The sequence below is a fragment of the Camelus ferus genome, chromosome 5 (genome assembly GCF_009834535.1).
Source record: "Camelus ferus isolate YT-003-E chromosome 5, BCGSAC_Cfer_1.0, whole genome shotgun sequence".
Lineage (NCBI taxonomy): Eukaryota > Metazoa > Chordata > Mammalia > Artiodactyla > Camelidae > Camelus > Camelus ferus.
The window spans coordinates 20,232,736-20,244,995 of record NC_045700.1 but is presented as its reverse complement, the minus strand read 5'-3'; positions in this window follow the sequence as shown (position 1 = coordinate 20,244,995).

The window sequence follows — 12,260 nt, the reverse complement described above, 5'->3', positions numbered from 1 at the left end:
ATGTGGAACTCAAATCTTTCCAAACAGAAATAAAATACAATTCATGAATGATAGCTACAAGGTTTTCCCATCTTGTGTGTTGTCAGCATGCCAATATCTCCCATCAGTCTGATTCAACTGGGATGCAGAAAGAGGCGGACACAGGTAGATTAAATCTTTGACAGTTCCCGTCCAGTGTTACATTATTTTAATAGAACTTCAAGAGGCAGCAGGCACACACAATGCACGCCATGTATGATTGATAGAAAGTGCAGGTTTGCTTACCTAATGCTTGACAATGAGGAGAAACACCTTCTCTGGCATTACAAATTTGAGCACTGACAGCCAAGGCAGGTACAGCCTGCATGCAGACCTTTGAGCCAAGCATAGATTTAATTCTCATCCATCATCAGAAACATAGATTTCTCTGAAAAACCTTAATGCATCTCATCGTGTTAACAAATGATAAATTTGATAGAGTCTATGGGTAGTTTTTCTTTCTCATATATGAAAGCTGGTTGTCAGTTTAATTTAACAACTACTTGCTAGTGCCTCTGATTTGCTAGACATTGTTTCAAGCACTAAAGAGATACACTAATGAGTTCCTACCTCTCTAGAACTTTTAGTCAGGGGTGGGTTTAGGTTGGAGATAAAACAAGTATAAATTTTACTAAAATACAAGACAGACCAGAACTGAGCTTCATCTCTAGCTAAGGCAATGAAGAAAATCTTCATAGAGATTATCTTCATGTGGAACACAGTGACAGTGTCACACTTAAAAAGCAGTAATTATTTTACATTTATATACAAGTGTCCTTTGCTAAAAAAAAAAAAAAAATCATGTAAGGGAGGTAACTGACTCCACGTTACAAATGGAGAAAACATATTCCATTAAGTAAAGCAAGAAACAAAGCTAGAAATTCTTCATCTTGGATGAAGACTGTGACTCAAAATTGTACACTGCTTGAAAAATGTCATCAGTTCTTCTAGCATGGATTTGGAACCCTGATCTGAATACTGACGACAGAAACTAGAATATGGAAATGAGACTGATGGTGGATGATTACTGAAATATGGGAGTGGGTATGATACCAAAGGAGAGAACATAAAAAGAAAAGAGAAGGAAACTCAGGAAAGAAGCTTGGAAGAAAAGCCATCTTGAGAGTGAAAATCAGGGAGAGAGGAGAATAACAAAAAGTGGTCAAAGAATTTGGAGAGACAAACAGAAAAGTATCATGATTACTGAAAAAAAGGGTGTATCACAAGAAATACGGGTAAGCCGTAAGTGAAGGTCGCTGTATTCCCAAAGTCACCTCAGTGTCTCACACTGAGTATAGATAGTCTCAATAATTTTTTGTTAAATGAAAGAATGACCCTGATCCACCTACACTTTTCTCTTTACTATCTGAACTTAAAACCTTGAATATAAAACACAGCATTTTGCCCTTAATTTCATCCTTTTAACTCATGGCAACTCTATATTCTCCTTATACACAAAACACCACTTATTCCAAATCACGATCCCAAGCATGTAGCACCCGTGGCCATACTTCCTGACTCTACTCCTAGTCTGGACATGCCTTGATCTTACTTGTTCTCATTCCACCTTCCCAACTAATAGGGAAACAAAACATATTCAACAAAGGGAAATATATTTAGAAACAGAAAGACATACTTTAGAATTATGAATCCATACTTCCAACTCACATTTTGGAAAGAAAACTATGTGAGTTATCCATGTTACAGTTACTTAGTAACAAAACTCAAGTGGAAGAATACTTTAAAACAAATACTTAAAATTTATTTTCTTTGCACCTAAGTAGTCTAACCCAATTATATTTAATTTCTGACCTTCAAGTTTTATTGAAAAGCACTTTTCTCACAGGCAGCCCCATATTAGTACTTGAAAAGAGAGAGAGACTTAGGCTCAAAACGACCAGATTTGTCTTCTTTACAGTTCCTTTTACTTTAGTTTTCCTTTCTAGCTGAAATCCACAAAAGTCATATTGCCTTATTTTATACAGAGAAGTTATAGTGAGACAACTTTAAATGCATACACCATAGTTTAAGTTCTACAAACAGGAAAGATTCAAGACAATATTAATTTTCTCATGCTTTAGGCTGTCTTCACTCACAAATCTAGGACTGTTTACTTTTAGGGGTGTTTACTCAATCATACCACAGTTTAATTCTATCAAGTTATTTGTTGTCTCAGCTTAAGACTCAAATAGAACAGTTTTTGTTCATCCGGACTGAATGAACACCACCTTTTCAAGTTTAGCTTCAAAATGATGATTTTTAGGGTACTTGTGGAAAATGAACAGTCTTGCCTTTAAAGTAAAACAAACATAGTAGACAACTAGGAAAAGGTATAACCAACAAGGTGAGGAGAACACCTTTAGAGTATGTGACAGAAATCCATACACTCTGCACAAAATTAACAATCCAGACGCGTTCTCAGAGGCAAACACAAGATGAGCTGTTATTGAATGTTGAACTATCGAATGCTGTAGAAATGTCACACAGTTGTCACTGTGTGGTGGAAATATGGAAATGAGAGGTTGAAGGTCAACAGTTTAATAAGTGGATCCAGGGAGTTGGTTAATAACTAAAGGAGAAGTTTGATTTTAGAAATTCTTACTAACAGTGCTGAAATGAATAATGATGTGCTTAAATTATAAAGACTTCAAAAATACAGCGATTACCTTCTCCAAAATTGTTTACCACTTTCACACTTAAGAGAATCACTTCAGATGAAGAATGCTCCTTGAATCTCTTAACTTGCTGTTTTTATTCATATAATTAGAGCACACATCCCAGTCTGATTTGTATCATAGGTCATGGTTTTTGAGTGTATCCACTCCATGAGACAGTCTGAAATTGTATTTCTTAGAGCTGCAAACACAGTAACTTTACACAAAATAGGGACTTAGTAAATATTCTAAAAATTGAATTGAAACCAAAGAGGAAAAATGTGCTATTTTATTTTCCATAGAAGTAATAATATTATAAAATGTAAAATAATGAGTACCTTTTATCCCCAAATTTTTATTCCTAGTATGGAGAATAAGCTCTATGAATGATTTAAGGGCTCTTAGCCTGATTTTCAGAATACCTGAAGATCTGACCCCCATTTTCAGAAAATAAACCTGAAAATCTGACCCAAATTCCACAATGCTCAGGTCACTAATGACCACAGAGCCCATTATTTTGTCCTGCGACAATTGAAAGTGATGAAAACCTTGTTCATATCTGAGTATACTGTGATCTGACTTCTAATCGTATCAAACATCTGTGTAACCCTGGGATAATGAAGCAGACTTGGCCTAGGTGTGGTCCTTGTCACTTACCCAGAAAACCCATATGCCAAACTGTTTGACTTAACTAAAGGATCACCATTATTTTTCCAGAAGGTCTAATATGTCCCTCAGCCACTCAGATGTTCTCATTTGCATCCATGTGTCCACTGAGATACTAGAACAAGAAAGTTTCAACAGTACGAATTTGAGGGGAATATAAACACTCAGTCCACAAAATAGATGAAATCTTATTTCAGAATTCTCTCTTGAAGTGGTATTTTATGTTTTGCCAACTTCTCCTTCCTATACATCTTCAAGAGTACATAAAATTAACAGTGCCAGTACATGAAAAATCCAATTCTTTCTCCCTAATTCCTACACATAGACCATTGTTTCTCAGTCTTAAAACAGGCCAGGACACAACGTGCCTCAGAATCACTAGGGTGCTTGTTAAAAAGGTAGATGTTCTGCCAAAATCAGACTTATTGCATCAGAACAGATGAGACTACATCACAACTCAAGAAGCAAGCATTTTCACTTAATTCCCCATGTGGTTCTTTCTTACACTAAATTTTATAAACCATAACTTAGATTTTAGAAATAAATACAATCCAAATTATTTTTAGCACATCTTAACTTTTTTCTAAACTATATTTAAAAATTTAAATTCATTCCTTCTTTTTTAATACTTTCATGCATTAATTTATCCTCAACCATTTCCAGGAGCCCCGAAATCTCACTCCATCCATTTCTGTATGAACTAAAGATATTCTCACTGTTAAAGGAAGCACCCTCATGATGTGTCTCACTTTCCTGTGGTTCTGGACGGCTTCTTTTCTCTCATTTTGTGTTAAAGATGACTTAAGGGGAGGTTTTTTTTTTTTTCTCATTTCAAAAACTAGTAAGTGAGTACTTACTAAGGACTATGTTAGGGACAGCTTCTTTATTATCATGGGAATTTCTTGGGAATAAATCTGAAAGTTATTGTCATTCCTCACATCTGGGTGGAGTTCAAAGTAATAAGGGGATCTCAAGCTATAGGAAAAAATACACCATCACTTGGAGACACCGTTCTTTGTGGACTTACATCAAACAGTATACTTGGGGAGTATTCTGCAAATTATATGCTCTCACTTGCCGGGAGTAGTCACCCTAAGATGCAATGTCCTAGGTGCTAAAAGGTCTGTATTTTGAAACAAATCTTCACTGTAACATTCTCCCAGTCCCGTAAATTACGGACACGACAGTATGCTACTGTTAGTTATCTTCAAACTAAGGTGGTAACAATGCCAATATGCCTCTCAGGATGATTTGACATGGAGGTGACCCTATAAATTGGATGTTTATCACCAAAGACAAACATGTTATTATCTTGACATTTTTGCCAAAGTCTAGCCCTAGGCTTTGCTTATAGTAGCACTGATAACATATTCCCATTGTCTCCTCATGATCAAAGACTTCCTCAAGGCTTCACTGGAGTCTATTAAAATCCATATTAATCAAAACATAATGTTTAAGACTGCATGAAAAAAGACTAGTCTCCATAAAGCCTATCCCGAATGAAACTAAAGACCCACTACTGTTTTCCAAGAAGAGTGAATCTTCTACGAATTTCAAAGGAGTAAAATTGAGTATCTGGTAATATTTGGAAAACATTAAACTGCAGAGTATAGTATACACATTTTCACACTTGAGCTAGAGAGATAACTACCAAATTTAGCTGGGAGCAAGTTTCTGTTTCTAAACGTCATGCTTTCCAAACTAACAGGCACTCTTTGTTTAGTGAATGAAGCAAGAATCACAGAACTATAGAGACAGAACAGATTTTTGAGGTGATCTATCCCAGATTTTTCAAGACTTCTATAAAATGTGATAAAACTCCTAGGTATTTATCAAGTATCATTATACTTTAAGTATCCTATGAAATTATTGATTCTTTGAAAATTAGAAGATTATTTCTCTCTCCAGTTTTGTTCTTTACATAAAAAAATTTACTTGCATTTTAATATATTTCATGAACTATTTTCCCTAAATGGACACATTTGATCCCAAATGCAATCATGTTACTCAAAGATATAGAGCATATTCAGAAAGTCTGATGACAAAAGGAATGACAAAGTGTTTTAATTTATTAATATAAAAATTATATTACATTTGCTTTATGTATCTACGGGACAAAACATGAAAAAAGTCATATGATAATACCCATTATATTCATGCTCTACCTTGATTACCAATATTTTATCATCATTATTTAATTTTATAAACCATGCTATTTAAAATACATTATTGGGAAAAACTGTCTAATTCTCTTCTTCATTATTAACTGCTTATTAGATTTTATTAGATTACAGAAATTACAGTTTCCTTAATATAACCTCTTTAAAAAATTTTTAGTTAAAGAACATTTTTTTAATTAAAAATTCCAAATCCAGTTGCTTCCTCACTACTAAGATACAGCAGACAGTTATATTGGGTTGCTGACTCAATGTTCATTTTATCCCCTTCCTCTTACCTGGCTAAATTCACAGAGCCACCCACCTTCACAAGGACATATAGGTCAGAAGTACACGATCCCATCTCAGGGATTCTAAACTTGTAATAAATCACTTGCTATTGATTGATTTAGAAGTGAGCATGTGACCCAATGCTGGCTGGTGAGGCATTTGAGCTATTTTTGCAGGGGGCTTCTAGGAAAGTCACACAGGAAGAGATGACCTCTTCTCTGGGGCATTGGTGTGGCTGGAGGAGCTATCTGAATCCATCACAGCAACGTATACGTACGTCTCAGTACATAATACGGTGGAAGGCATATCCAAGAGAATCTGGCACCTACCCCACCTCTGAACTTTAGCTTCTTTAGCTTAAGACAGCGTGAAACAGGTTTCTTTGTTACTTAAACAGAGCATAACTGAAACACCAATCCTCCTTAAAAAACAATCAGACAGCAACTGTGCAATATTTAAAGACACCAAGATGATGGTCCATCACTTTCAGAGAGCAAGAACCATTTACCTAAAGCAAATTCTTCCTGGCATCATCTAGCCTAATCTTGCCTAATGCCACAGGTCACTATCCTTATTTCTGACAACCAGATAGAAAGCAACCAAAATTCTGTTAGAGGTAATGCTGTTTGTTTTTCACAATATGTTAATTGGGGCACAAGGAAGCAAAAATAAAAACCCAGGAGATTAGTGCTTTTTTTAAGCCAGGCACCAAAAAACAAAACAAAACAAAACAAAAAACACTATTATTGAACTTAAATACAAAAGAATGTGTAGTTCCATGGAGAGCAAGCACTCTTGGGCAGATTGCTTTGTACTGTTTACAGCTTACTGATACAGAGAATGCCCGAGTACACTTTCAGTACTGTGCATTCAGTAGTTTTTGAGAGAAGATACAATCATACTGATGTGTCAGAGTAAATAAAAGCACCTCAAAAAATATTTTTCACCAGTAATCTTATAATCAAGCTATTTTGCCTCCTCAGACTTGCTAATGTTAAATATTGGAATGTGGATGAGATCAAGCAAGGATCTTTGCTAAAACAGCTAAATGTAACGTAAGAGAATGGAAAGGCAAAATTAATAGTGGATGGGCTCAGCCTTCCCTTAAATTTTTGACACAGAAGAAATATAATCACATAGGTTCCATATTTAATTTCTCTGTTGATCCTCTCTGTCATGTTCTGGTATTTAACATAATCTTCACATTTTAAATACTGATTTCAAAGCCAGCCTGTACTTAAAAATACCATGACACAACATACTGAATTATATTTTTTTAAAAGAAGAAAATCAATAAAAGGAGGGCGAAACAACAAAGAAAGCCATCAACTGAACGGAAATCTTTTGAAGAACTGTTGAAAGATAGAGCCTGTGAAGAAACAAACACTTCAGAAAACCATGATTAAAACGTCTAAAAGTATTTTATGAAAATAGGGGAGGCTCAGGGACTTCTAATCTGAGAGTATATAAAGTGAATACAAAAAGAAGAAAGAGTTGCTGAGATATCTATCATGATGATTAATTTGGGGTTGCATTTGAAGCAGCTCAGCCAGGTAGCCTTGTGCTTTCCTTGTGCTATGCAGCAAGCAGCACTAGCCTCTGCCCTTAGACTGGACCAGTAAGAGTTATTAAGATGGAGAGGCAGGGTCGTATCTATGGCAACAACTGACCACAGGAAGGTACGGAAGTCCCCACACACACAGGTCTGCCACTGACAGGTGGCAGAGATATTACCAGAAACAGTATAACTAGACCTCTTAGTATCTGGAAATCAAAATAGATAGATAGATACCAAGTATTCCATAATCATCATCTTGAAATAGAAGGATCAAGCTCAACAAACACAATTTTTATTCTCCAAAGAGAAAAAAATTACTATGGTAAAATCTCAAAATGTGAAGGATAAAAAGAAAGCCCGAAAGTTTTCAGAGGTCAAAGAAAGAAAATCAAATTGGCATCAAACTTTTTTTATTATCAACACTGGGTGCAATCCTAATGTTTATAGCAGCACTATTTACAATAGCCAAAATATGGATACAATCTAAGTGTCCATCAACAGATGACTGGATAAAGAAGTTGTGATATATTTACACAATGGAATACTACTCAGCCATAAAAATGTAAATGCCATTTGCAGCAACATAGATGGACCTAGAGATTGTCAAAGTGAATTAAGACAGAGAAAGAAAAATACCATAGGATATCACTTATATGTGGAATCTTAAAAAAAAAAAAGACACAAATGAATTTATTTACAAAACAGAAACAGACTCACAGACATAGAAAACAAATTTATGGTTACCAGAAGGGAAAGGGGGTGGAGAGGGATAAATTGGGAGTTCAGGATTTGTAGATACTAATGACTATATATAAAATAGATAAACAAGGTCCTACTGTACAGCACAGGGAGCTATATTCAGTATCTTGTAATAGCCTATAATGAAAAGGAATATATATGTATGTATATGTATGACTGAAACATTATACTGTACACCAGAAATTGACACAACATTGTAAACAGACTATACTTCAATAAACAACAAACACACACACTGGGTGCTAGAATACAATGGAGCAACATCTTCAAAATGCTAACCAAAAAAAATAAAATATAAAATACCACGTAGCAATCCTATACCCAAGCTAACATACAAACAAGAGGGAAAAAAAAGAACATTTTAGAAGATTCAAAGACCATGTATTAAGAAAGTGCTTGAGAATATACATAAACATATAAATTATGGATTTCAAGTAGATAAAAAGTATATAATGTAAGAATTATTAGTGGAAAAACTGAGTCTTCTAATAAATTCATGTTTAATAACTACTGATGAATAATATGAAGAAGTAATGACTGGGAAATAAAATTCCATGTGACCAAATAAGTAGTAAGGGAGATGAGACAGACAGAAAAGTAAATGTGTAGAAAACCCTGTGGAGTTTCATGAGTGCTTTCATTTGTCTGACCCTGTGGAATTGCTGCAGGTGCTCACACATTTTCAAATCCAGATCAAACGTGTGATTTCCTAGAAAGACAAAAATTACCAAAACTGCCTAAGGAAGAAAAAGAAAATATGAATAAATACAATACACCTAGAGGGAAATGGAGATAAAAATGAAAATCTATCCCAAAAATAGGCATTAGGTTGAATCAGCTTAATCAGTTATAGCTAACAAAAAGATTATTCCTTTGTTATACAAACCACTTTAAAGAATAAGGAGTAAAAAGATGGAAAGCATTTCAGCACAATCTCTGAACTTTTTACCATGATTTCAAAGGCAGAAAAAAAAATATATATATAAAACACAAAATATATATATATATATATTTTCCCCCATGGTCTGTCTTCTAGAGCATTAACCCTTTTTACAGATATTAATTAATCCCATCAATTGTATTTTAAATTTCAGTCGAGTATTTTTCACTTCTAATGTAACTATAATTTTCCTTATAGTTACTTCTTTTGAGAAATTCTTTGTATTACCATCTTTTTTCTTAAGCATATTCATCATTCTTAAGGCCCATACCTGATAACTGAAATTCTGAATCACCTGATGAGCTCTTTCCATTTTCTGACTTTGTCTCATGTGGTCTTTTTTTTTTTTTTTTTTTTTTTTTTGAGAGGGATTATCTTAAAAGGAAACCTATATGCTTTCAGTTAGGATAGATTAGTAGTAGATCATGAAACTCTTCAAAAATAACTAGAAAAGTGGAAAAAAATACAAAAAGCACCTGATTAAAAGCATTAGAGAAATATAAAGTCAGCATAATCGTGAAGAACTGAAATTCGAGATAGAAAAGAAACTCACTGAGGTCAACCATACATTCCATGCTACTTTTCACCTGTAGCAGTGATGGTAGAAGGACTAAGAGGTGGAAAGAGAGAGAGGAGAAGGAGAGAGAGATGCAGGTGTTCTTAGGGTAGAACATTTTTGCAGAGCTTTTAGGAATATTACAGAGCAGGTGAAACAAAAAATAGAGTTCAGAGATACCAACAAATCAAGACTTGTATGTCCACAATCCAGAAGTGAAGCCAAGTGCAGAGAAGGAATCCCAACAGTCTGATTCTCTTTGTCCTTAAGGCATCACTTATTTTTAGGCAGCTCATCTGAGTCAGAGAAACTAAAAAAGCAGCTGCTGAGAGCCTGAGCAGGTAAGCAGATTTATGGGCAGTCTCACCTGGTGGAAGGACAGAAATTAAATAAAGATTCACCAAGACAGAGACACCTTTGTGAAAATCTCAGGTTTTTTACTGGGATCACTTCAGAATGATCCTCTAAGAAAACATTAATCTAAATACAGGAAAGTTTTTACAGAGATTGAAAACTAACTCCAAATATACTTTATCACTGCTTGTATTAATGAGGTCTGATCTTGGTTTAACTACCTATCAAAAAGTAAAGAAAATATTCTCTGATGAATAAAGCACAATTTAGATCTTTACAGTTATTAATTTATAATGCCTGACATTCAATCCAAAAAACAGCAAGTATATCAAAAGACAGCATGAGACAAAACCAGAAAATGGAAAGAGCATCAGGTGATTCAGAATTTCAGTTACCAGGTGTGGACCTCAAGAACGATCAGTATGTTCAAGAAGAGAGATGATAATAAAGATAATTTCTCAAAAGAAATAACAACTGTAAGGAAAATTATAGTTACAACAGAAGTGAAAATACTCGGCTGAAATTCAAAATGCAATTGGTGGGATTAATTAATATCTGTAAAAAGGGTTAATGCTTAAGAAGACAGACAAATGGAAAATATCCGGAATGAAGTACAAAAGGAAAAAAAATGTAGAATACAGAAAGAGGTTAAAAATCTTACAGTCATATAAGACAAGATGAAAAGATCTTACATAGGTATCATTTGAGTCTCAGAAATTTAAGAAAGAATGGTGAGAAGTAGTATTGGAAATATAACAGCTAATTGCAGTAGCACAATTGATAAAGGATATAAAGCCACAGATTTAAAAAGCATCATGCACTTGAAGAAGGACTCAAAGAAAACTACACTAAACCTATCATGGTAAAACTATGGAAAACTACAAAGAAAAAACACTTACCTTGAAGGGCACAATTTTGCAACTTAAAGCTGACTTCTTAAAAAAAAAAAAAAAAAAAAAAAAGATGGAAGCCAGAAAACAATAAAATGACTTTGCTACAGGCTGAATGGGAACCAGATAAAAACATGTCCAGGTATTCAAACAGAAATAAATCTTCTTGCCAGCCAATGAAACTTAAAGAAAGAAGAAAGGACAAAAAGAATTTCTTCAGGCAGAAGGAAGATGCTTCTTGGCAGAGCATAAAAATTTAGGAAAGAATGATGTAAGTGCACAATATAAAATAATCATATACTGAAGGTTCTGAAATAGAAATAAAATCTATGAAACCAAAAGCACAAGGCAGGAAAGCTTGGAAGGAATTAAAGTATTTTTAGATATTTGCATTACTCAGAATGTTGTAAAAGGTAGCAATTTATAAAACACCTGACGAAGTCAAATTTATGTATGCTGTCATCTCAAAGGTAACCAGTGATATAACAGTAGTAAAAGAATACAAAAGTAGTAACATGATAGAAGAGGAAATGGAATAACAACAAATTGAGTAACTCAAAAAACAGAAAAGAGAGAAGAGACATAAAAGAGGTGGGATAATTTTAAATAAATAAAAAGATAATAGATTTAAGCTCAATAAATAATCACATTACAAAATAACATTCTGAGTACTGTAACTGAAAAGCAAAAATGGCAAGACTATTAAAAATGTGACTATATGCTACTTTAGAAAGACACATTGAATATAGGGTCACAGAGAAAAATGTGTAATGCAAATACCAACCAAAAGAGGGCGGTTGGCCCTATACTAAATGATACGAAGTTGATATTAAGATCAGAAGAATTATTTGAGATAAACAGGCAAAACTATTTGTAAGTCAAGGTCGTGATTACCATGAGGACTGATGGTCACTGGGAAAGGGCACTGAGCAGTCTTCTTGCTCTGCTGAAAAGGTTCTATTTCTTGATCTGTGGGGTGAATATGTGGATCTATTCCCTTCAGGAAATTCTTGACGTCGCACATTTAAGGAAGTACTTTCCTATGTGTCTGATATGCTTTATAAATGTTATTTAAAGGAAGGACCCTACTCCTTAAAAACTATTTAAAGATGCAGAAGTCTCCAGCAGAGGTGTGGACCACTGGAAACCCAAAACCTAGCAAAAAGTGTCACGGAGATTCCGAAAGCCGGAGCAGGGCTCCCTCACAGGGAAATATCAAGGATGTGAAAAAAGCCTCCCACAGAGAAAAACAGCAACAACTTTATACCTGTTGCCAGGAGGGCACAAACCAGAAATTATAATCCAACCAAGACCACGGGATGGTGTCCTCTTTTCCTAACACTGTCTCACTAAGCCCAATCCTCCAAGGGTTAGAAAAGAAGGAGGAGAGCGAGGAAGAGAGAAGAATGAAAAGATGA